This window comes from Gallinula chloropus, assembly GCF_964237585.1.
Source record: "Gallinula chloropus genome assembly, chromosome: 10".
In the NCBI taxonomy this organism is placed as follows: Eukaryota; Metazoa; Chordata; class Aves; order Gruiformes; family Rallidae; genus Gallinula; species Gallinula chloropus.
The window spans coordinates 848081-872185 of NC_140095.1; the positions used below are offsets into that span (position 1 = coordinate 848081).

The 24105-nt window shown below is 42.2% G+C and overlaps 1 pseudogene across 1 annotated transcript in view; it reads left to right on the forward strand.

The window, feature by feature from the left end:
* LOC311195302 (nischarin-like) overlaps positions 1-23426 on the forward strand; it is a 35075-nt pseudogene extending 11649 nt beyond the window's left edge. Inside the window, exons 2-14 of the transcript in view lie at positions 8514-8597; positions 9346-9528; positions 13844-13892; positions 15407-15570; positions 17127-17222; positions 18728-18823; positions 19364-19516; positions 20074-20142; positions 20543-20728; positions 20929-21057; positions 21461-21574; positions 22696-22873; positions 23407-23426. The product of the transcript in view is annotated as a nischarin-like (transcript). The remainder of the gene's footprint in view (positions 1-8513; positions 8598-9345; positions 9529-13843; positions 13893-15406; positions 15571-17126; positions 17223-18727; positions 18824-19363; positions 19517-20073; positions 20143-20542; positions 20729-20928; positions 21058-21460; positions 21575-22695; positions 22874-23406) is intronic.
* Positions 23427-24105: the final 679 nt, after the last annotated feature.

Consider the following 24105-nt stretch of genomic DNA (forward strand, 5'->3'; position numbering starts at 1 on the left):
CTCAATCAATGTCCTTTTTCCATCAAAAGTACAGGGCACTGATAACTCAGTATAATCACCCATACAAGGAAGACAGACGTTGATCTCAGGGTGAGGGTACTTGAAAGAGGGGGCATGCTACCACAGGGAAGGACAGATACTAGGAAGTTAGTGCATAAAATTGCAACTGCATTACTAATGAGAAATAGTTGCAACAATTGGATAATTTGGAATAAGAGTGTTAGTGTAATTGTAACTGGACCATTAAGACCTTTTAGAGTTTATTTTTATTAGACTGACATTAAATTCTCATCTCCACATATAAAACATGTTGCTTTAACTCACATAAAGTCTACTTCATATAGTACAACAGTTTTAAGTGTGTGCAACTTTTGAACCAGTTATGTATATTCTTTAAGAAAGTTCTTAACTAATAAGCAAATAAAATTTCAGTCATGAATTCAGAATTTTAAATCTTCCTCTCCTCCACATAAATACTCTGTCAAAATTTATCTTTTATTTGTTTCTCTGTTCCTAAGTATCTCTGGCCCTATCATCCCAGGGTGCAGGTTCAGATAATCAGGATAGTAGAAGTGGGTAAGTGGCTATATCAAGTCTGTCAGAGCAGACAGAAGTAGAAAGCAAAGAATTTACACAGATTTATTTCCCAGTTACAAACTTCCAATTATTCTCAAACATTTGGGTTCTTCTCTAATGTATTCCTGGATCGTATTGTCCAAAGAGACTTACATGTTAACCATGAGATTTAACTAATATATGGCCAGCTCAAAAAAAAAAGAACTATTTTGCACAAAAATTATTCAGCTGATTTTTTAACCAAGTCAAAATAAGAACAAAATATGTATTTTCACCTAAAGATACTTGATTTTGTATCTGGTTTCAAAGCAGGAAGACATCTCATTTGGGAAGAGTAAAATGGCAACTTCTCTTGGCTGAACTTTTGGAAACAATTCCTTATGGAATTTTAAAAATTACATAACTGTGTAGACCATTTCGTGTTTGCTTATCGATCCTATTAATTTTAAATAACCCCCAAATGATTATGCTTTTAAATGTAAGAAATATTCTTGTTATCTGAAGTTGCACAGGCTATTCTTACATTTATTTTTGTTTTTATTTGAGCTAAGAAGAACTATAATGTACGGCATTTTCCAGAGTTACTGGTATCTTTAGGTCTTGCAGAAAGACATGGCAAAGGAAATATCAAGAACTTCTTTATCTCAGAGTGGAGAAGAGACTGAAGACACACATATTTCATTAACAAGGATAGGTCAACAGAAAGAAAAGCAACAACAGTAAAAAAACCATCCCAGAATCCATACAATTCCATGGGAAATGATGTCATAGATTTTTAAAAAATGTGAAAAGAATAAAAAACAATCTACAGGAGGTAGATTGCATATGATATAATATCCTGTTTGCCTATTTTCTGGTTTTCTCAAGAAGCCAGAAGGTGACACAAATAGGACAGGTGACCCTAACTAGCTCAAGGGCATTTCATACCATAGGATATCATACCAAGTATATAAAGAAAGCTGTCTGGGGTGGAGGAGTTGTTGCTTTGGCATGGGCTGGGCATCAGGTTTCAGGACAGTGAACAAACTACATTGTGTATATATACAGTTTTATATTTTATAAGTATTGTTGTTATTTTCATCTTCCTTTGCTGTCCCAGTAAACTGTCCTTATCTCAACCCACAAGTTTTACCTTTTTCTCCTAGTTGTCCTCCCCATCTCACCAGACGAGAAGGTGAGAGCAAACAGCAGTGTGGTGCTCATCTATCACCTGGGACTAAACCACAAAACCATGCTACTTCAATGTCAGTATTCAAGAAAGAAGGTAGAAATGTGATTTCAAAGAACAAAAAATTCCCAGAAAAAGAAGTAAACGGTTCTTGACACAGTCTAAAAGAGTTAGAGTCTAAAAAAGAGACTTTTTTTTTTTGTTAATAGAAGTCACTATGTATCAAGCTGGACTGTAGCTTGCCACGAGGTTCTCCCATACTCATAAACTTACTTTAAAGTTATGAGAGGAACAGTACTTCTTAAGGAACTTTGCACAAGATTATGCTTAGTTTACATTGAATATTAATATGCTGCAAATTAATGGAGGCAGTGAATTCATCTTGTGCCATCATGTTCTTGAACAGAATAGATGAAAGTAGCATAAGCAAGAGAGGAAGCAAGAGAGAGGGTGCAAGAATCTAGCAATCATTCTTTAACGACCCTTTACAACTAAAGAACCAGATGAAGAGGAAGGAAAAAGGGGGTTGGACTAGATGATCTTTTGAGGTCCCTTCCAACACCTAACATTCTGTGATTCTCTGTGAAAATAATAAATAGACCTCAACATTCAGAAATGAATACATGTATAGATGAGAGAAGAAAGGTAGAGGAATTCCTGGATTCCCCACACCCTAGCAATGGAGAATACACAGTGATAAAAAGGCAATAGAGGCACTGGTCAGTGTACACCTATGTTTTGGTGTTCAGTTATCTTCTCAAGCTACCTAAAGAATTTTAGAAGCAGCTTGGGACCACTTCTAGAACCACAATGTCAAATTTTCTTCTGTTGTTACATTGTAAAGGTTGTTGGCCCTGCCTGTGGCAGGGGGACTGGAACTCTATGATCCTTGTGGTCCCTTCCAACTCAGACCATTCTATGATTCTATGATTCTATTCTAAATTATAAATTACAACCTTATCAGCTTTCTGGGATAGATTTTTTGCGTAACTAATTGTCTGTGGAGTTGTGGAAAAGATCTAAACCAGCTGACTTCACTTTATGGATAGGCTGCGTGAGATTTATTTCATATAACTTTACAGGTCTGCAACAGTCACCCGTGTTCCCTCACAGCTTATTCAATAAAGAAGTATTTCCAGTTTAACGTGACCTATTTTAATAATCTCTCATTCACCTGTGCCTGGAGGAAGGGACAAAACTAAAGCAGGCAACACTCTACTGTAGGTCATGCTCTAGCTTGCAGAGTTTGGGCCCAGAGGATAGGACTCACATAAAGAACTTTTCTAAGTGTGGCTGACTGTAAGATTTACTCTGAAAGATTAAAGAGGTCACCATTGCCTGTAGTGCATTTAGTAGAAAGAAGAATGAGAGACTCTTAAGAAAATCACTGTCTTGTGCTGTAAACCCTGTAACATCACCTCTATATGAAATAAGCTGCTCTGATACAATGGCTCAGGAACAGTCATAGAAATTATGTGGTTGGCATCTTGCTTCAAAATCAGATTTAAAAAATATTTTGTGTAGACAAAATACTGCACTCAGAGCATTTATAAGATTATTCAATTTTATACTTCTCATGATCTTTCCTTGAATATTGAATGATGAGATTAAAGTAAATTAAGCTAAATGTCTTTCTTGTACTGCTGGGATTTTTTTTTACTAAGTCTTTGTAGCCAATGTCATTGTTCTAATTTTCAGAACAGTTTCAGAGGATTCATTATCTTTTAAGATAATGTAACTCCCTATGGCACTAGAAATGTCATATGCAGACACAAAAAGAAACTTTTTTTTTTCCCCTCTTAATTTTTGTAATGAGAGAGTGACTATTCCTCCAATTTCCTATCTGGTGATTCCTCTGTTCTTTCACTCTTCTTCATTATTTCTTTGTCTTATAATAAAATAGAAATTTGGGACAATGCTTTCCATTTCCCCTAGAAGGGATTATATCTGTTTACAGCACTATTTTTCTGTCAGAGACAAAGTAGAATCACTTCAGGCTGTACTTGTATTCTTAAGTTCCTGATATGAACTTCTAGATTCCCATCCCCTGATTGTTCAGGGTAGGAAGGGATGTGTCGTAGTTCTTTGCCATACACTTATGTGAGGAAACAGAAAGAGGTGTAGCTGTGGGATATAGGAGGGAAAGAGATAAAACTGATGAAGAAAGCACTAATGTGCATCTGCTGGAGAATGTCAGGTCAGGATCTGTCCAGGAAGGATTGTATGAGATCAAAACTTTTTCCATATCTGACAGTTTGAATATGGCATACAAGATTCTGGCCACAGACATCTTGACTCTTTAATTAGTGGACCAGGAATGATGTTAAGATTTATGGAGGTATATAAAAGATTGCAAGATACTTCATAATATTTTCTTAAGTTTAGGTGATGCTTAGTATCTGAGTAGAAGGGGAAGGTGCCCCAGTGTATTTGTTTGTGAAGACAATATTTACTGGTGCTCTCATGTTAACATTCTAAATGGAAATGCAACAGGTTATCACAGCAGTTCAAAGAGGAAAAGTGTTTACCCCTTAGAAGTAAATAGAACTGTGGGCTTCCTGTGGTTCATTGTCAGGAATTTAGAATCTAAACAAATATTGTTGTTAATATGTGAAACTGTTTGAAATGCATTGTCTGATGATCAGAGTAAATAATTTAACAGTCCCTCTGGCTTTTCATTCTAAGATTCTATATAAAGTCGTTTTTCCAGCTAGTCCAGTGTGCTATTTACAACCATGACAAATTAGTGTATTCAGGAAAAGGAATAGTTAACCCAAATCTACCAAACTGTATATTATTCTGTGTATCAGGGAAACAAATTCTTCTTCAGTTCCAGTAGAAAAGTAATTTTTCTGTTCATTCAAGAAAATTAATTAATTTTATTTCTGTAGATTGTCAGACAATATGTGTTTGTTCCAAACACAGCCAACATGACTTTTTAAAGAGTTCCACAGTAATGCATTTCATAAATATTTCATCCAAATATTGTTTAAATTATCTTTATTTATATATTATTTGCTTAACTTACTGGTCCTTTGCAGTATGCCATAATACTTCAATAAAAAGAAAATATTTAACATTATAGGACTCACATACTTTGATTATGATATTATACATTCCTGCAAGAGCGTGTGACCTAACTAAGTAGGCACAGCTTTGGTCAGAGTTTGTAGCACTGTGGAAAATGCTGGGAAATGTTGCTTTTGCAAATTGAAAAGGGTTATTGTATTTTCTGTAGAAGAATTTATATATAGAAACTCTTGATTAACTGAACCAAACTAAACTTTATTGGTGTACAGAGCTGTAACAACAATAGAAACCAGCCACCACCAAAACCAAAACCAAAACCAAAATAGCAACAGCTCCTAACAGTGCATAGAATTCTATCAGACGGCATCTGCAACCCTGCGAGGAGAAGCATGGGGCCTCTGCCTAGAAGGAAAGTGTTATAAATTGAGACTACAATGGATCATAATCCAATTAGAATTTTATTAATTATAGCAAGTAGAATATGAGCAAAGACAGCGCTGGACGGCAGGAGAGTCTGCGCTCCGCCAACTGCCGTGCTGATCAGTTCAAACAGTCCCTTTTTATATATTTTTTACTTCCGTGTTCATGAAGTAGTGGAGGTACTCTGCGCATGCTTCAGTTGTTGTTAGGGGGTCGTTTTCTGCCTCTTGGTGGTCTTTGAGGCCGGAGTAAGAAGTCTTCCTCCTTTGTCCTATCTGTGGTTCCTGGACATCTGGCGGTTATCTTGCACAAGCGGTATCTGGTTTAGTTTGTGTAAGCAATTGTGGTTATCTTATCCTGGACAAGCGGTGTCTGGTAGCTTGCATAAGCAATTGCACATTTTTGGTAGCTGCTGGCATAAGTGATTTCATATTAAGCTTAGCATAAGCCTTAATAAAAAATACTCTGGTCCATAGTTCCTCACAGTTATTTTTACAAAATAAGATGTGGTGACCGATTTCGAAATGTGTCAGCAGATGTTGTGACGGGTTTCGAGATATAAGTCAGCAACCTCCCTGATATTAGAACTAATATTAGAAGCTAAGTGGTTTCCTGTCATTCATACCTTGTTTCAATGAACAAAATATTAACCCATTCACCACAGTATCATTACTTGGTTGAAATACTGATTGCGGGAAAAGACAGACGTTGGAAGTTTGATTGATGAGTGAACTGCATTTGAGAAGCAAGGGGTTCCAGGGAAAATTCCAAGGAAGCCAGTGTGAAAATATTTGGATGTTCAAAAGTTGCATGAATTGTTTCATCAGTCTGCTAAGGTGCTTTAGCTACAATACCACTTCTTTGTTTACTGAGGCTAAAGGGATTGCACAGTCACCTGGACTGTCAGCAATTCCCCAGCGGCCTTGCCCCTGGCGTGAAACCCTGTGGCACAGGCACACGGGAGGTTTTGGACGGCACAAACGCGGGAATCTGGTAACCGTGTCCAATGCCATGTACCCCGTGAAATCAAAATGGACAATAGCCCAGGATATACAGCACAAACAATACAAACCTCTTTCCAATTGTGGGACATTACCTATGTTACAGGGACACCACATTGGCCTGCAGGTCAGGCCATGGTGGAACGTATGAATCAAACTCTCAAGTGTTTTTGGTTCACAAACAAAAAGGGGGAGAGAAGGACATCTCTCCAGCTGATCAATTAAACAAAGCTCTGTATGTTTTGAGTTGTTTATGTCTGCCACAGAACAGCTTGGTACCTCCAATGTGAAATATGCAGGAGGTTTAAAAGGAGGTTTAAAAAAAAAAAAAGAAAAGATGAAAAGATGAAAAGAAAAAAAGTCAATGTCAAGTGTTAGTAAAAAATTAAATTACAGGTAGTAATTTGGGGAAAGGAGATCTGGCTGTGTCATTACAGATGCCATGGATCCAGAAAAAAGCAAGCCTGTGTGAACCAGGCGGAGATCCTGATCCCAGTAACTTATGTCAAGTGTTCCAACTGCAGCCACAATGGACTATGAGTTTTGCTGTGGGACATATGGAACTAACTAACAGTCTTTGAAATATGTATGTATTTATGGTAAATGAAAATTAGGGAAATGGTGATTTCTGCACAGCCTAAGAACACAGACTGCAATGGGTGGTGCCTGCACGAAAAGGTGAGGCTGGTGTTATCTGACTCCTGAAACTGTCAAGACACTCAGCTGCAGGTGTGGATTCTGTAAGACTTTACAGAATCAGGCAGCAACTGAGTTTTGTTGCTGGCTCACAGACATGGTTGTGAAAATTTTGAAAGGCATGTGCTGCATGAATGTGTCCACTCTCAGTCAATCCATGCCAGCATTCAGAAATTAATAGATCAAACACAAAAGATACAGGAAAATGGATTCTTTGGATTGGACAATTGGTTTCAGGAGTGGGGAATTTCAGGATGGATATTGTCAATGGTCAAATCTGGATTACATAGTCCCTGACAATATCCTTGAATTTCCTATGAAACAGCAAAGTTATTCACACTGAGAAGTATTTGGTGATCACATCTTCAAAACACTACGGCCTTGAGGCCTTGAGAGGTAGGGACTGCCTTACACCAAGGAGGAGTTGTAGGAAGGTATTTGGAAGTAACTGAACATGTCGTTATTATCCATAATAAATGGTCAACACAGAAGGTGTGCAGATAACTTTTAGACATAACAGATAAATTAACAATGCAAACAGTGTGTGTAGCCAATTAGTAGTTTTTAGCTTGCTCCATTTTACAGTGTGGTTTTTCATTTATGGGATGTTTTTTAGATTTAGTTATATAAGGACATAGGGTTTTTTTGTAGATATTTTCGCCTTAGTGTTATTTTTGACAAGTCTTGCAAAAGAAAATATCACTCTCAGTGAAGGAGGTTCTTTTTGCTTAACAGGAAGGGGGAGATGTGTCCTGCAGCTTGAGAAACAAAGGCTCAAGCACTGCCAGGTGAAGAGATAACGGGATGGAGCCTTCAGGCCATGAACCTCGGGGAAACTAAACAAGGTGGCAGCATCCTTGCCGGCCCCCTGCTGGGACAGGCTCCAGGAAAAAGTGTCCTCTATTGTTAAGGTGTAGCTGCTGTCTGAGGAGGGTTTAGAAGTTCTATTGGCATGATAAGATAGAGATGCTGCTGTGACAGCAAAACGTTGACCAATCAGATGTAGCCCAGGAACAGGGTATGTTTGACAGAAAGCAGCCGTCTGCAGAGCATATAAACAGGAATGGTTCTTTGCAATAAATCGACTCTTGCTGCATCAAGCTGTGTGCCGTCTCTCTCCGTCGCAGCATTGCTTTAGATAACTGCAGTGATTCCTTGGGCATGATTGTAACCCTCAGGAAGCTGAGGAATAAAAACTTAACATCCAAGCAGCCAAAGGGCTTGTCCAGATTTCTGAAAGGTTCCATTTCTGCGTAGCTGTGACATGACAGCAGGATGCTCGCCAAGTTCCTCCACCTCTTGTGGAAATTGGGAGGCTGAAGAAAGGATGCTGCTGTTCCAGGCTTGTTGTGAGTAGCTATGCATACCAGCTGAACGTAGCAGAGATCTTTAGAAAACGTTGTGGCTTAGATGCTAACCTTTGGGTATCAAAAATAAAAGCAATTGCTTTATGTGCTTTGTGAATGAGATTAGGGATCCTACATCAGCAGAGTCACCTTAGAGTTCAGATTAGCTTTCGGGTAACTACAATACTTCCAGAAGGTAGAACCACAGAATTTCTCAGCTTCTCTTTAAGACATGCTTTGGTTGCATTGTCCCTTACTTTAATTTCTTCCTTTCAGGTGTACATTATTCAGGTCAGTGTTGGCAATCATCAGTGGACAGTCAAGCATCGTTACAGTGATTTCCATGACCTGCATGAGAAGGTAAGGTGGTTAAAGCTCTGGCCTCAGTCTCTTACAAAATATTGTACAGTTTTTGTAGTGGTTATATGGGACAAAAATATTTTCCTCAAAGAGCAAGAATATCTGCCAGATGCCATCTGAAGTGCAGACTGAATCCTTTGTATGAGCAGTGTTACTTGCCCCTCTTACACTCCCCTCTTGAACTAGGGGAAGTTGGCCTGAACAACTTTAGCCTTGGGCAGAAGCTTCCATCAGGGAGAGTGGAGTTTTACCTAGAGTTATTAAACTTTTTGCCAAGAGATGTTTAGGTGTTTATGATGAGCTGATCTGGTAATCTGAAGCTGGATTCACGCAAAGACTCTCTCTTAGGAAGGGTGGCTGATAAAACTGACCTTAGGCAGTAGCATGGGTTAGTTACCAACCAGTGCTGAATAAACAGGTAGTGAAAATGAGGGCAAATCTATCATATTCAAAACTGGGCAGCTTTTTCAGCTATGCACTAGTAATTCTGTTGCTTTATCAACTTCATTACATTCTGCCCTGTGGTAACTGTGAGCAATTATCTCAGAAAACACTATTATTCAGCTTCTCACAATTTTATAAAACGGTCTTTCTGAAAAATACCTAAGTCAGTAGGTAAAGTTACCAAAGTAACTGTATTGGTTTTGTTCTACCAGGATTGAGCAACATGCTCTTAATGTGTTCTGTCACATCTTATGTGTGAGTTCAGGTTGTGAGTTGGGTCGTAACTCTGGTCTTTGTCTTTCAGCTTGTTTCAGAAAAGAAAATAGATAAAAATCTCCTACCTCCCAAGAAGATTATTGGGAAAAATTCCAAAAGCCTGGTGGAGAAAAGGCAAAAGGAGTTGGAGGTCTACCTGCAAACTCTGCTAGTCAAGTTCCCTGTCACTGCTCCGAAAGTTTTGTCACACTTCCTACACTTTCATTGATATGTAAGTTATGTTTTTAGCATATAAAAACGGAGGCCTGAGGGTCTTGCTTGGAGAGACCTGTGTGGAATCTTCACAAAGTAGCTGGAGCTGCTCTTTTTCTGCCTTTTGCACGATGCAACAAAGCATATTTTTCAGATTTTTGACAGCACTTTTTGTTGCAGTAGGTGCTGTGCTGACAAGTAGTGTGGGTAGGGACTCAAAGAGGAGGAAATAAATGCTGGCAGGGTAGCTGGAAGCTGTGAATAAATCTGCAGCTGAATTGGTTGTTAGGCTGAAGTCAGTAGTGCTGGCTCTCTGAAGGAGCATTGCAGAAGCGATCCACATGCACCCCTACTTAGTGGTTACTGCTTAGATCTGTGGTTCATTCTTGGAACAGTTTCCAGTAGCCTGAATGAAGAAAAACGGTGCTTCTCCATGAGAAGCTCACTGATGGAGTGGCCTCTAGAGAAACAGCTCCAGCCAGCAGACAGAATGTTAGGGTAAAGGAAAATAAGCAGTGGCTTGCTTTTGTGTTCAGATTGTGATTTGTTCATTCATCTCTTGTGGATAATTGGGCTTTTTTACAGTATGGCATCGTGTTGTAAGGGGGAGATTGAACTTCATGAAGAGGAAAATGCACTGGAGAACTCTGTGGAAAGGAGGACCAGTAATTGCTTCAGGGTGGGATGTGCTGAGATGGCTCTTCATGGTTTCATATAAAGGCTTCAGAAGTAGTGGGTCATTAGATGCGTTGATACAGCTTTAGCAACAAAGAAGAACCTGCTTTTGTTGTATTCCATGAATGTAATTCCCCTGCTGAGGCCTGAGTTTGACTTGGATAAACTGTTCATGGTGCTGCTATTGCCCTGCAGATGTGAGCAAGGAGGACTAGTTTGTCATGAGGGAGCTTTTGTAAGTTGATTGGTGGTTTTAAATCTATTAAATGTGTGTGATAACATAGGGAGAATTCTGTTAAGATGGAGCAAACTTCCGGATCACCAGGAAGTTTCTCTCTTAAATGGTGTCTGTTTCATTAATGTTTTGGTCCAGTAACTTCAACAAAGATTTTTATGCAGGCAGAAATTCTTCCAGTCATTCTCACTTTTCAGTTAGATGATTTCTTTCTTGCTGTAATGTTCATCCCTTTTCACTTTTTCAAAGAACTGCTGTTACTTGCATATGAATGCTTCCATGCTTGTGTATTGTGTTTGTGTATTACAATAGAATGATAGAATCCAAGACTGGTCTGGGTTGGGAGGGACCCCAAGGATCACAGAGCTCCAACCCCCTGCCACAGGCAGGGACACCAACCTCCAGGCCTGGAGCTACACAAGGTTGCCCAGAGCCCCATTCAACCTGGCCTTGAACACCCCCAGGGATGGGGCACCCACCCCCTCTCTGGGCAGCCTGTTCCAGCCCCTCACCACTCTCTCTGGAAAAAGCTTCCCTCTAATATCTCATCTAAACCTTCCTTCCTTTAGTTTTAATCCATAAATGAGTGAAGCTGTTGTTTAATCTGCATTTCTTTGTTTAGGGGAGTCTGGCTTGAGGTAGAAATGCAATTGTTTGGGACTTGAGAGTACTTTTTAAATATTTACCAAAAGTAGTTAGCTATTCAGCAGAAAAGCTAAATATTTGCCACAGGAATTCAACTGGGGAATAATCTTCCTGCAGAACTTTGGTCTTCTAAAATATCTTTACAATATTAGCCCATGTGCATGCTTGAGGCTTCATAATGCCTGATACTGCCTCATTAGTTTATATAGGAAGGCTGGTGATGGCACCAAGCTGTGTGACACGCTGGAGGGAAGGGATGCTGTCCAGAGGGACCTTGACAGGCTTGAGAGTTGGGCCTGTCCTGAAGGTCAACAAGGCCAAGTGCAAGGTCCTACCCGTGGGTCATGGCAATGCCGAGCACAGCTCCAGGCTGGGTGGAGAACAGATGGAGAGCAATCCTGAGGAGGAGGACTTGGGGATGTTGGGGGATGAGGAGCTCATAGTGAGCTGGCAGTGTGCACTTAGAGCCCAGAAAGTCAACTGTCCCCTGGGCTGCTTCACAAGAAGTGTGACCAGCAGGTCAAGGGAGGGGATTCTGCCCCTCTGATCTGGAGTGACGCCCCCTGCAATGCTGCATCCAGCTCAGTGGTCCCCAGCACAAGACAGGCGTGGAGCCATTGGAGCAAGGCCAGAGAAGGCTGGAGCACCTCTGCTATGGAGGCAGGCTGAGAGAGTTGGGCTGGTTCAGCCTGCAGAAGAGAAGGCTCTGGGGAGACCTTATAGCGGCCTTCCAGTCCCTGAAGGGGCTACAGGGAAGCTGGAGAGGGATTGGTGACAAGGGCAGGGAGGGACAGGACAAGGGAGAATGTTCTTAAGCTGGAGGAGGGGGGAGTTAAATTGGGTATTAGGGAAAAAAAATCATCTTCCCAGGGACAGTGATGAGGCCCTGGCACAGGGTGCCCAGAGAAGCTGGGGCTCCCCTGGATCCCTGGCAGGGTTCAAGGCCGGGTTGGATGGGGCTTTGGGCACCCTGGGCTGGTGGGGGGTGTCCCTGCCCACAGCAAGGGGTTAGAACCAGATGGGCTTTAAGGTCCTTTCCAGCCCAAAGCTGCCTGGGATTCTGTGATTATTTTTTTTCTTGTCTATTCTTATTTGTAGCGTTTCCAGTAGGGATTATTTAATCTTATTCCCTAGGTTAATGGAACTAAACTGGTGTAGAAATAACCACAGTAAATACACTACAAGTGCTTTGCAGCCTTTGTGTTCCAGGGGAAAGCTGTGTCTGGCTTGGCAAAGAGCAGCAGTTGGATGTGACAGCAGTGTACAACCTTGTTGTTGCTTTGGTGTTGAACAGGGGTATGCAGTGATATGGGGGTGCTTACTTCCTTGCAGTGTCTTATACTTTGTCATCTTAGATTTGGTTTCTTAACTTCCAGATAGAAGCTTTTAAAAGAAAATAATTGAGTACCCAGAAGCTGCTGTTCAGAGACACCTGCAAACAATGGATTTCTGTGGGATTGGTGCATATAAGAGAGCGAAGACAGAGGCCTCTTGTAGGTCTGACAGAGGACTAGAGCTCCTTTTCTGTGGGCTACAATACTCCACGTCATGACCTTGTTTCGATTATAAAGGTAGGAAAATTCTGCTGTGTCCCCCAGATGATGAAGGGAACACAGAGCCTGGGTTTCAGTCAGATCTCTGCATGCCAGGTGAGTGTAACTGGCTTTATCCAATAACAGAACTGTTGAATTTTGTTCGGAATGCAGCTTCGAGCTGCTTCTCCAAACTGTTCATCCTCAGTGAGTGGGGTTTCAGTTATACTAAGAATGTGCTTGTCTGAAATGTTCACCTCATCAGATGAGCTGAACTGTGCTGCAGATGGCCCATGGATTTATTTCCTTGTCATGAATCATGAGGGGTTTGTCAGTGAAGTAAACTCCTCAAATACTCATTTCATGATGATCAGTAATGCCTGTTTGTCCTTTGCAGCTACCTTAAAATGAGATGTGTGTGCCTAAACTATCACAGATAGTTTTTTGTTCTTCTCGTGAGCCTTAGAGAGAGCTCTTGGAAGAGCTCAGAACTATTTCTGGACTTCTACAGAGCATTTGCGTTTTGTGAAGTATGGGAAATACCTGAACTGACCTTTGTGCTCCTTTAGATTGAAAAAGAACAAATTCCCACAGGGAGAATTTTCCAGACTATTTCTTTTCCTCCTGGAGCTGTCAGTGTGTAGAAAGAGGGTTGAGCACTGTGTAGGTCCAGAAGGGCAGAGAAGATAGAGGATGGTGAACAGGGACTTTGAATTCTTCTTCAGCAAGGAGGTTAAGTCCAGAAGACTAATTTTTACAGATCTCTTCTTCCCTGTAGACTTGTTAATCTAAAGTTATCAGTGTATTAGTGATGCTCTAAGGAAATGTTGAGTGCTTAATTGTCCTGGTTTTGGCCAGGACATTAATGCATTAGGTTAGTCTAATGTTCAAATTTGAAGAAAACTGTACTGGTAATAGTTTCTTTAAAACCAGGCTTTGTTTGGCATTGGGCTGATGATGGTCAGTAAGAATTGCTCTAGTTGCTGTTGCCCTTTTTGAAAACATGCAGCATGTGATTATTTAAATGTAGTTCAGTATTTTCCATCTTGGAAACTAAAAACCTATGAAATTAAATAATTTGATGAAGTATTTTCAAGTTACAAAGAGAATCTATAAGATGTAATGACAGTTGTTTTCTATTTTTAAAAGTCCTGTACCACAGCAAGAAAGGGAGACTTATTTTGTCCAAGGATACACTTTGAACTGTAAGTGTGTAACACTTCATTGCAATGGTTTAATCTTTGCAGGAGATCAATGGGATCACTGCTGCACTGGCTGAAGAGCTCTTCCACAAAGGTAAAGAACCTGCAAGAATTTAACTGGGGATGGTTTCCTCCATGTGCATGCGTGTGTATACCTGTGAGATTTAATCTCCAGACCATGAGATCTGAGCCTTTCACATCAGACCGAGACTTGTTCTTCCTCTTCACCTTTTTCTTGCTATTTGTGCTTTGATCCAAGCTGTATTTGAGGAGGAACTGTCACAGAAGCACAGCTGCTTTTGGAAATAAATCAGAAATTGATGAATTCCTTGGTATGTTTTAGTGCAACCAGTCAGGAAGTTTGTGTCATTTCAGTGAGCCTTGATAGAGTGTGTTGAATGCATCACTTCACCTATCTTAATGTTGTTCTTCCAGAATTCAGGAAACATGAGACCTTCTGGTCAGTTAATGAAAGGATGTGCTTTTCTGAGGCTGAGAGCTGAAAATGAAATGCACTACTGCAACATCTCTAAGTGGCTCACCAGGAGCAGGAGGCGTGTGAAATGATTAACCCATGTTGAGGGACAGGCTGAATGCTGTGCTGTGATTCTGGCTGGCTGAGGTGATAGGTGAAGCGTGGTTCAGATTGTTCTGGCACAAAATTAACTTTAGGTGAAGCCACTTCAGAGGGGGCACTCAGCAAACACTTTAAGGAAGGTCCTGAAGAACTGTTCCCTGACTCTGTAGTGCCTGTAGCCTCACTAGTGCCAAAATCATTGATGTCTGACCGCTGTATGTGAGTGGAACCTTGTGGTGATGTGCAGCTGGACTCTGGGACTTGCTCCCACTGAAGCCAAAGGGAGTTTTAGTCTTTGGAGAACTCTGCTTATCAGGAAAGCCGATGCTCTCCTGTCTGTCAGGTCAAACTGGTGTCCTTAAAAGGAAGAGGAGGAAGATGTTAATTCCACGTGTGCATGTATTCTGACTGCTGTAATCCACATTTGCTCTTGGGATGCTGTCAGAGGAGGCTTTTGGATGCTGTTTCCTAGTGTTCCTGGAAAGAAATGGGATTGTAAAAATGTTGCCAGATAATGCATTTCCTGCCCTGGGAGCTTGCTCTGGTGGTAGTGTGGTGAAAGTCCTCAGACTGTCCAAGAAGATGCTGCAGCTTTGCACATCAGCAGCTTAGCAAAGGATGTCAGGTTTGTCTGTTAGATGGTAGGTGCTGCTTTTTCTGGTTAGAATAAGTCTGAGCTGCTATTGAACTTAGGGATATCTCAAAGTTTAGCAATTTCTATGTTGTATAAATTAACTTTGGTTCCAGCCCTGTTAAGAGGGAAATTTGCCATTAGTTGCGTTGGGAGCTTAAGGCTTGAATGCAGAGAGTGCCTGTTTGAACACTTGGATTATTCTGGTGTTAAAGAAAATTTATCTGAATTCAGTGCTTCTAGTTTAGAAGCAAAAAGGACATTGTTTTGGTGCCTTAATCATGAGCTTAGAATATAAATGACAGAGATGAAATCGCTGACATTAGGTTTTGCAGGTACCATTTACTCTTTGGTAACTGGGGCAGCGTTGTGTTCGATACCATCATCCTGTGTTTTTCAGGAGAGCAGCTCTGAATGGCTGGAGAAGTCTTCAACATCAGACCCTTGCAGCTATATGCTGTCACTCTACAGTTGCTGCAGGGGGAGCCTACGTGTGCTAATGGAGATGCCAAAACTGATCTAGGTCATATTCTAGATTTTACCTGTCGACTCCAGTATTTCAAGGTGAGCCATGTTTGCACAAGTACTGGCGGTGTTTCTGCCAGAGTGATGGGATTCTTGGCATGCTTCTGGAGCCAGGTTTGAATGCACAAGATCTTTACTGGCAGTAAACACCTGTAAGCATTTAGAGCTGGGTGTTAAACAGGTGCTTATTCTACCAACCTTCAACATAGTTCTCTAAGAAAGACGTTGATTCTGCCATGTGATGTCATCTCTTCAGCGGTGCCCTCTAGGGTTTCTGTGACAGAGCCTTACTGGGTGCTGATAGGCAGGAAGGAGGCAGGAAATATTCATTTCAGCCTTGCATTCTTTGACAACACTATGGCTAGGCCAGTGCATACAGATGCATACATGCATGTGTGTGTAAGTCCTGTCCCCTTTCTCACCTTTAACTGTATTGGAAAGTTTAAAAACCCCCAAACCAAACTAACAAAACCATCAGTTTTAGAGATGAGTGGCCCAGAATTTCCAGGAAAAATGCCATTGCAGAACAAATGTAAAATGGCCTCAGATAATTTTTGTCTGAACCAGTTTGATATTTTGTTCTTCTACCAAATCAGTGAATTACAAAGACTCTTGCTGAGTAGCTTTTTTAACACTGCTTGCTACAGGTCAGTGTCTTTTCAGCCCTTTTATTACATGAAGAATTTCCTTGTAACTGTGTGATATGTTCAAAGATGAAACGAAGTAGTGGTTTGGGGAAGGTGCACTGGAGGGCTTGGAAAGTTTAGAAAGCAAAACCACAGCTCTACTGTTATTCCTGTGGATCTTCAGTTGCCTTTGCCATCCTCTGTGTGTAGAACCTGTTGTTCAGAGGATTCTCTGGCTGGAGAAGAACATATGATTTAGAAAAATATTATATACAGCATATTATTTAGAAAAATACTTGAGAGTTTCTGGCCCTTCTGAAAGCTTGTGTGTGGGAGCCTTCAGAGTTTATAAGATATATGTAAGACCAAAAAAAAAACCCCAAACCTTAAGAGATTTCTCCCAAAATTTTATTCACAGCAACCAGAACTGCAACCGCCTGCCTTTTGCACTGGTGCCATGTGCTCTGGCCAGAATGCTATGGGCACGTTGGAAAACTAGATGCCTTTTTATGAGATGGTCTAATGCTTTCTTCAAGCCCATCTTGTCAGTGCCTTGGACTTCATCCCCTGGGCTGGAATTGAAGACAGTTCTGTCCTGGAGGATCCAGGTGTTTCAGGGAAGCTGGTTTTAGTGAGTGCCACTCTGGCTTGATCAGCTGTGGATGAAGCCTTGCTCAGTCTTGTCTGTGGGATTTGAGTGCCCCATGTGCTACAAAATACAAGCACCAGGTGGCAGCTTAAGTTCAGTGCCTCAAGTTCAGAGCACTTAGCTGGAGTGTAACTGATGGTTTGGGTTTTCTCTGCTGAAGAGTTAATCTGCAAGTTTCCTGTATCATCCCGTGTTTGACAAAGGGGTTGGAGCTGTGGCTGTCCCAGCTGCTGTACTTGTGCTCTTGCCCGTGCACAGCTGTCTGAAGTGAGCACAGGTTGGGTTGTGTACACTGACTGTTCTTCCTTGTTGATGACCAGGTCACTGAAACAGGGGGACCTTTTGGAACCAGTATCATTCAGGAGCATCTGTTGCCGTTTGACCTGTCAATTTTCAAATCTCTTCATCAAACAGAGGTACAACTAAGCTACTGCCTGTAATTTGAGGGGCTCTGTAAATGCCAGGTCTGGTGCATGGCTCTCAGGCTTGGTAATTGCTTTGCTTTGGTGCTGGGGTTGGGGCATGCAGTGTTCAGGAGGAGTGTTTTATTTGGGAAACAGTGTGGGGTTTTTCTCAAGACTTGGCAATACGGATGCCAGATGTAAATATTCAGAAGAGCTTGTGCATGTCTTCCCAAAGGATGTGTGTCATTTCCAGTGTATGCAGAAGCTACCCCAGGGTGGCTTTCTGTCCCTGTGAAGCTCCAACAGATGGGTTCTAATGGGAGCTCTTATTACAAAGTACTTCTTGTTTGGGAAGCAGCAGGGATTTCTGAAGTGATGTGAATTTGCTTGAGAAGGTTCACTTGAGTGCAGCGCTTCTGGCTTGAGAATTTGCGGCATTTTTTCGTTGCTCTGCTCTCAGTGTGGATCACAGGGCTTCCACTGGGAGTGTTCAAAACCTCTTTCATCCCTTTCAGATCTTTCCAGAGTGGGAATGCCTGGTTGTGTCACACAGCCCTTACCCTGTGTTCCCTTCTGTTGGGTTCAGGACCTTTTGTTGGACATGCCTGCTGTCTCACTGATAGGAGAGGCTGTGCTGGTTCAGAGCTGCAGTGCAGTCCCCATGTCAGGGGCTTCCTGACATCTTAGCGTGGGAAGGAAACTTCAGTGGGCTGGTGTTGGGAGTGTGTCTAGCATGGATAATTTCAGGAGTAGCTTTGCTTAGTGTGGGGAGAATAAAAAAGGGTTTTGTTTTGAAGACTTTTGTGCCTGTGGGTTCCTGAAAACTTCTGGATGGGCTGGCAGCAGACCTGCATTTTCATCTCATCGTAACTGCTGCCCAAAACCAAACAGTGGTGATCTGGAGAGGTGCTTCCAGGGGCAGCAGGAGTTCTCTGGGAACTGGTTGTTGTTGCAGAATGTGCCCAGAGAAGGACCCATTTGCTAGACAGAGGTTGAGTCACATTAAACTGCCGAAAAGACTTTTATAATGTCAAACTTAGTCTGTGTAATGAGCTCATTGGTGTATGAACTGCTGAGCTGGGCATCTCCCCTCCCCCGGACAGTTGTTGTTTATTCTTTGCAGTAAAGAAGGTGGGATACAGCAGTAACTGTGTTTGCAGGTCGATCTGCACAGCTTGAGGTACCCACCTCTGCGGTTGGTGACAGTCAAACACTGCGCCCTGTTCAACTGCCTGGGCGGTTGAACCTGGGGGAATGCCCAGGGAGGGTAGAAAGTGCCTAGAGAAGATGTTTTGTGCAAAGAAATATTTGGGAATTAGTTTTTCTGTAGTTGTGCCCCTAATTTCTTGCTGTAGCTTTACCAAATGTTGGGCTGTCTGACCTGATAGTCCCAGATTTGAAGGCAGTGCTGTAACTACTTTCCGGACCGGGAGGGAATCCGTCCTTGAAGCTTTCAGTTGCCTCTGCTGTGTCCCGTGTTTGTTCTGCCATTTCTGACTGTCATGTTTTTCCCATAGCTCAGTCATTGTGGGGGGAAGCTTCTCAAAGGGCTGACCTCATCCAAACATGCTCTGGCCACAATGAGTGTTCGGTTTTCGGCAACATCGATGAAGGTGAGAGGGAGTTTCTGATGGGCGTTCGAAGCGCGTGCGAGAATCGCGCCTGTGGTGGGGGAATCCCCATTTGGAGCCCTGGTACTTTTCTGTCCTGCCTGTTGCAGGTTCTGCTCTTAAAGCTGGGAAGCAGAAAGGGTTTGCTGGCCTCTCAGAACAGACTTGAAGTGATGAGATGTGTCCCTTCACAGGGATGTTTCTGATGCTTTGATTGGAATGTGCTTCTGTTACTCCTCGAGAGCTGAATGCGTGTGGCTTCTTCTCTGGGCTGTGATTTGGCAAGGCTGTGAGGAGCGTACCTTTCACAGTCCCTCTCTTCCTTCCCATTCTCCAGCCTGGGTTGGCTGCCAGTGTTTGGGACTCCCTCCCTGTGGATCTAAAATAATTCTGACACACTCAGCTCCTGCTTTAAGACCTTTAATCTGGGTGATGATAAGGCTTAGGGATCTTTCTTCCATAAGGTCATTTGGATTGCTTGTGAAACCATGGGCTTTCACCGAAGATGCAGGTACCATATTTTAGGGTGCTTGTCTTTAACAGGAAATCCTGGTGCCAGAGGCCTCTGAGTTTTATCAGTGGGAGCCAGAGGATGCAACTTCAAGCTGTCCAGTGACAGCAGTTATCCCAACTTGGAGAACTTTAACAACCTTGGATATGAGTCACAACAGCATCTCTCAAATTGATGATTCAGTGGTAAGAAATCTTTCTTCATTTGTGGGGGGAAAAAGGGTGGCTGGTCTTCTGTGGCACATGACTCAGCAGGGATTTTGCAATTTCTTCATGTATCTCTCTTCTGAAAGATTTCCCCTTGCACTGTCCGTGCTTGAGCTCCACAAGGTAATGCTGTGGAGATCAATGCACTGCTCAACTTACTCTGGTTTTTGCTTCTGTAATCTTTATCCAGGGTTCTGTGTAATACAGACAGGCCTGTTTGATGAGCTGGAAAGGCCTCTTAATGAGTTTGATCTGTAGTTAGTGGGGCTAAACTGGGGGCAACTTGCTTGTCTTCAGTGAGAACCCAGGTTTCAAATGCAAACGCGACCGTGCTCATCAGAGTAATCTGGTTCTCTCACCAGCAGGAGTCTGCACTCTGGCTGCACTAGAATGGGTGCTTTTTACTTCTGAAAGCTGTGAAGAGGGTCTGTGCCTTGGAGAGTTCCTGCCCTTTGCCTGTTAGTTGGTTGGTGAAGGAAGTACAGCCAGGTTTCTAAGCTAAAACGCATTTAACATGTGCACCTTTTCCCTTCTAGAAATTAATTCCCAAGATCGAGTTCCTGGCCCTGAGTCACAATGGGGTGTCTCTGGTAGAAAACTTACAGGTAAGGGATGCTTTTGAAGGTGATGTTTGCCAGTCTGCTCAGGACCTTCCAACACAGAATCCTTTTGCTAAAGGATTTTGCCACTCATCTAGCAGAGAAGAGTTTAAGCCCAAATAGCTTCCTAGCATCAAGCCCTCGTAAGGGTGCATTTCTTACTTGCCAACACCGACATGCAACACGTAGTTCTTCACTAAATTCAGTCGTTGCTGGCTGTGCCAATGGCTTGGGAAAAATAGAGTGGAGGAAGTTCCCTTTCCTGCAGGCTTAATCCTGTGTAATGAGCAAGTTCGTGTTGTGTTTGTCAGCTGGGCAGCATCCAGCATGAGCAAATGGACAAGCCTTTGATATGGTTCAATTTTAGCAAATTGGTGTGTGACCTGGATTTTCTGTGCTCTCGTAGCATCTTTACAACCTTGTTCACCTGGACTTATCCTACAACAAGCTGACATCGCTGGAAGGTGTTCACACAAGACTGGGAAACATCAAAACTCTGAATCTAGCAGGAAATCAGCTGGAAAGGCTGTGTGGTCTTAACAAACTGTACTCTTTAGTCAACTTGGATCTGAGCAACAACAAAATCGAACAGGTAACTACTGATTTTAGTGTCAGATTGCTTTAGAACACAAGTGATTTCTGTTAGAGGGTGAAAGTGCAAATAAAGTGGCTGGAGAGAATTTTTTTTCCTGCTTACTGTTTGTATGTAATTTAGTCAAGAAATGCTTAGACTGTGGTGGTGTTCTCATTTAGCCAATCTGTGTATTCATCCTTTTACTGAAAAACTTTCAGATTGATGAAGTAAAAAATACAGGAACCCTCCCGTGCTTAGCAAAGGTGGTGTTATCCAGCAACCCACTGAGCATCTTCCCTGACTATGGGACCAAAGTACTGGCTCAGTTTGGGGACAGGGCTTCAGAGGTACGTTAGAACAGCTTTTTCTTTCTAAAGCCTGGTGAGGAAAGTTGTGTGAATGCTCTACAAGCCTGGGGAGTTTTTAGTGGGGGTTGGAGTACGTCTCTAGAGAATGGAACCATGTATACGCTGCTGGGCGTGCTCCTCAGATCTAAGGGAGAGCTTGCCCTGCTTTCACTGGGTAACAGGGTGTTCCTGTTGGAAGGTGCCTGTGCCAGTGGGGTGTGGAGCTTCCCAAGCCCTTCTGAGTTTGCATTCAAGTCATGAGGTCTGACGTGGTCATTACCTTGTTTACAGGGTTACAGACATGCACAGCATCTGCATCAAACTATTTATTTATGACATAAGTAACAATAAGTTACAGAGCTGCCTTGTTTTCTGTATTTCTGGATGTTTTTAACATTTTTAGGTCTGTCTGGATAACACTATCACCACAGAAAAGGAACTAGACACAGTGGAAGTGCTGAAAGCCATTCAGAAAGCCAAGGAGGTGAAACACAAACTGAGCAGCTCTGATAAAAAGGTGAGTTGGGTGCTGTGAGAGCAGAATGTGCTGTGTGCAAAAGAAGCCTGTGAGCCCTCTCCAGATTGGCTTTGAGCAGAATTCCTTAAACTCACTTCTCATGGAAGTGTGTGCAGTGTTTGTGCTTTACTGCAGTGTGAGGTTTGAACATCACCTCTTTCTCCTATTTAGATTTCAATGCAGTTTCAGGATGTTCCTTTTTCTGCTGGCTTGGGATAGAGGAAGTGGGAGGAAAAGAGAAAATGGCCTAATGGTACACACAATAAATATGCAGCTGACCTCAACAGCCGTATTTTCCATCTTATACAAAGAGTGCTGAGGTGTGAGATCACTGCTTGTGTTGCAGAGGACTGAAATGATTTTCCCAGACTTTCTTCTTGCGAGTATTGAGCAATGGGAAAGGATCAGAAGTCTGAATTGTCCTGTTCTCCTGTCGGCTGTGCAGTGGGTTAATCTTGTTCTGGAAATAAGTTGTATTATCAGGAGCTGTAATGCCCCTGCAGCTTAAGAATCCTGTTGTCGTTGTGGTTTGTGAAACTTGCTGCTGGTTTTGTCAGTGCAGGGATCAGTGATCAGAATGACTTCTCTAACCGAATTCTTAGTGGAATTCTGCTTAGTGGGAAATGGGAACTTGAGAGGATGTGAGCACCACCGTGTGGCACCCCTCAGAAACCCAACACATTTAGTACTAACGTTCTTACTCCAACTGGGAAATCTTTGTAGACTTAGTGCAGTGTCGGAGAAGGAAGACGCGGACACCAAGTGGTTCGTCAGGCTGTCTCAAACTTTAATCACACAAGCATAGCTTAAATATAGTAGTTAATTAGCTCATTGAATATTGCAAAGCCGAGCTCATCATTGGTCCAGCTAATCAATTGCAGTCCTGCCCTTGCTTACATTCTATTACACATTTGCTTACATTCTGTTGCATTTTGTTATGAGAAAGACCTCTTTCTAAGACAACAGGACTGCCTGCAGCTGGTCCCAAGGGCACACTGACTTTGAACCAACCTTTACCCTACTTATGCCATCTTGAGCAGGTCTGTGCAGCTGTGTCCCTTCTCCAACAACCAAGTCTGCACTGAATCCTCCACATTTCCCCCGTTTTCTTTTGATTGAAGGCTGTCGATACCATTTTTTGCATCATGTTCTGCAGACACATACAGAGACATGGTAAGAGTAAGGTAAAGGTTAGTAGTATTACTCCTATCAGAATAGCTGCTTTTACTATGGATAGCAACCAGGGTTCCAGTCCCAGTGATCGTAACCATCCATCAAGTCCTAAACCAGAATCCACTTGTAAGTTGTTAGTTAACCTCTGTAGTTCATGAATTTGGGAATGTATGGATCGCGAATGATCAGAGAGGTTCATACAACACGTGCCTTCAAACTCCTCCTTGGGTTGAGGCAGTGTGTACCTCTGTCTTCAAGGTCAGTATGTTTGAGAATGTAATTACCAAATACCTCTCAGCATGAGTAATTTTCCTGTCTTATGGGAATTCAAGGATATTGTCTTCTGTGAGGAGAGCCAGGCCGCTAGCAGGCCCACTGTCCTCCTTGCCAATTTTTCCTTTTTAGCATCTGTGTTACAAAAACTGCTTTTTGAGGTCTCTGCAAGGGCCCTTTGCAGAAAGCTCAATGAACATGGCAGTAAATGCAAGACAAGTACCATAATTATCAAATCAAATAATCCAAATTTGACCATCGACAATATCCATCCTGAAATTCCCCAGTCATGAAACCAATTGTAAGTGCCTTGATACCTTTGTTGTTGCATTTGTTTGTTTTGCCAATCAGGAGTGTGATAACATCAGCCTCATGTTTTCCTGCAGGTACTGATCGCAATCTGTGACCTTAGGCTGTGCTGAAATCACAATTTCCCTAATTTTCATTTAGCACAAACACATGCATTTTTCAAAGACTGTCAGATCATTCAAAATATCTCGCAGCAAAGTTCATAGTCCACTGTGGCTGCAGTTGGAACACTTGACTTCAGTTACTGGGATCAGGATCTTGTCCTGGTTCATGCAAGCTCGAGTTCTTCTGGATCCACGGCTTTATCCGCTTGGGTCCCGTATCTGTAATGACACAGGCAGATCTCCTTCCCAAGTTAGTACCTGTAACTTCATTCTTAATAACACTTGACATTGACTTTTCTCTCCCCTTTTCCCCCTCTTTTTTTTTTCTTTTCCTTTTTTTTTTTTCCAAACCTTCTTTTAAACCTACTGCATGGTTCACTATTGGAGGTACCAAACTGTTCTGTGAGAGACATAACTAGGTCAAAACATAAAGAGCTTTGTGAGAGCTTCATTCATATATTTTACCATGGTTTTGCCTGAAGGCAAATGTGGTGTCCCTGTAACATAGGCGATGTTTGTGCCATATATTCTGAGCTGTTGTCCAGTTTGATTTCACGGGCTATTCAAGTGCTGCTAAAGCAGAGCACACTGACTGGATTCCCCTGTTTGTGTAGTAGCTCACACTGCCAGAAAACACAGTAATCTCTAATCCTTTGCACCGGTAACTCATGA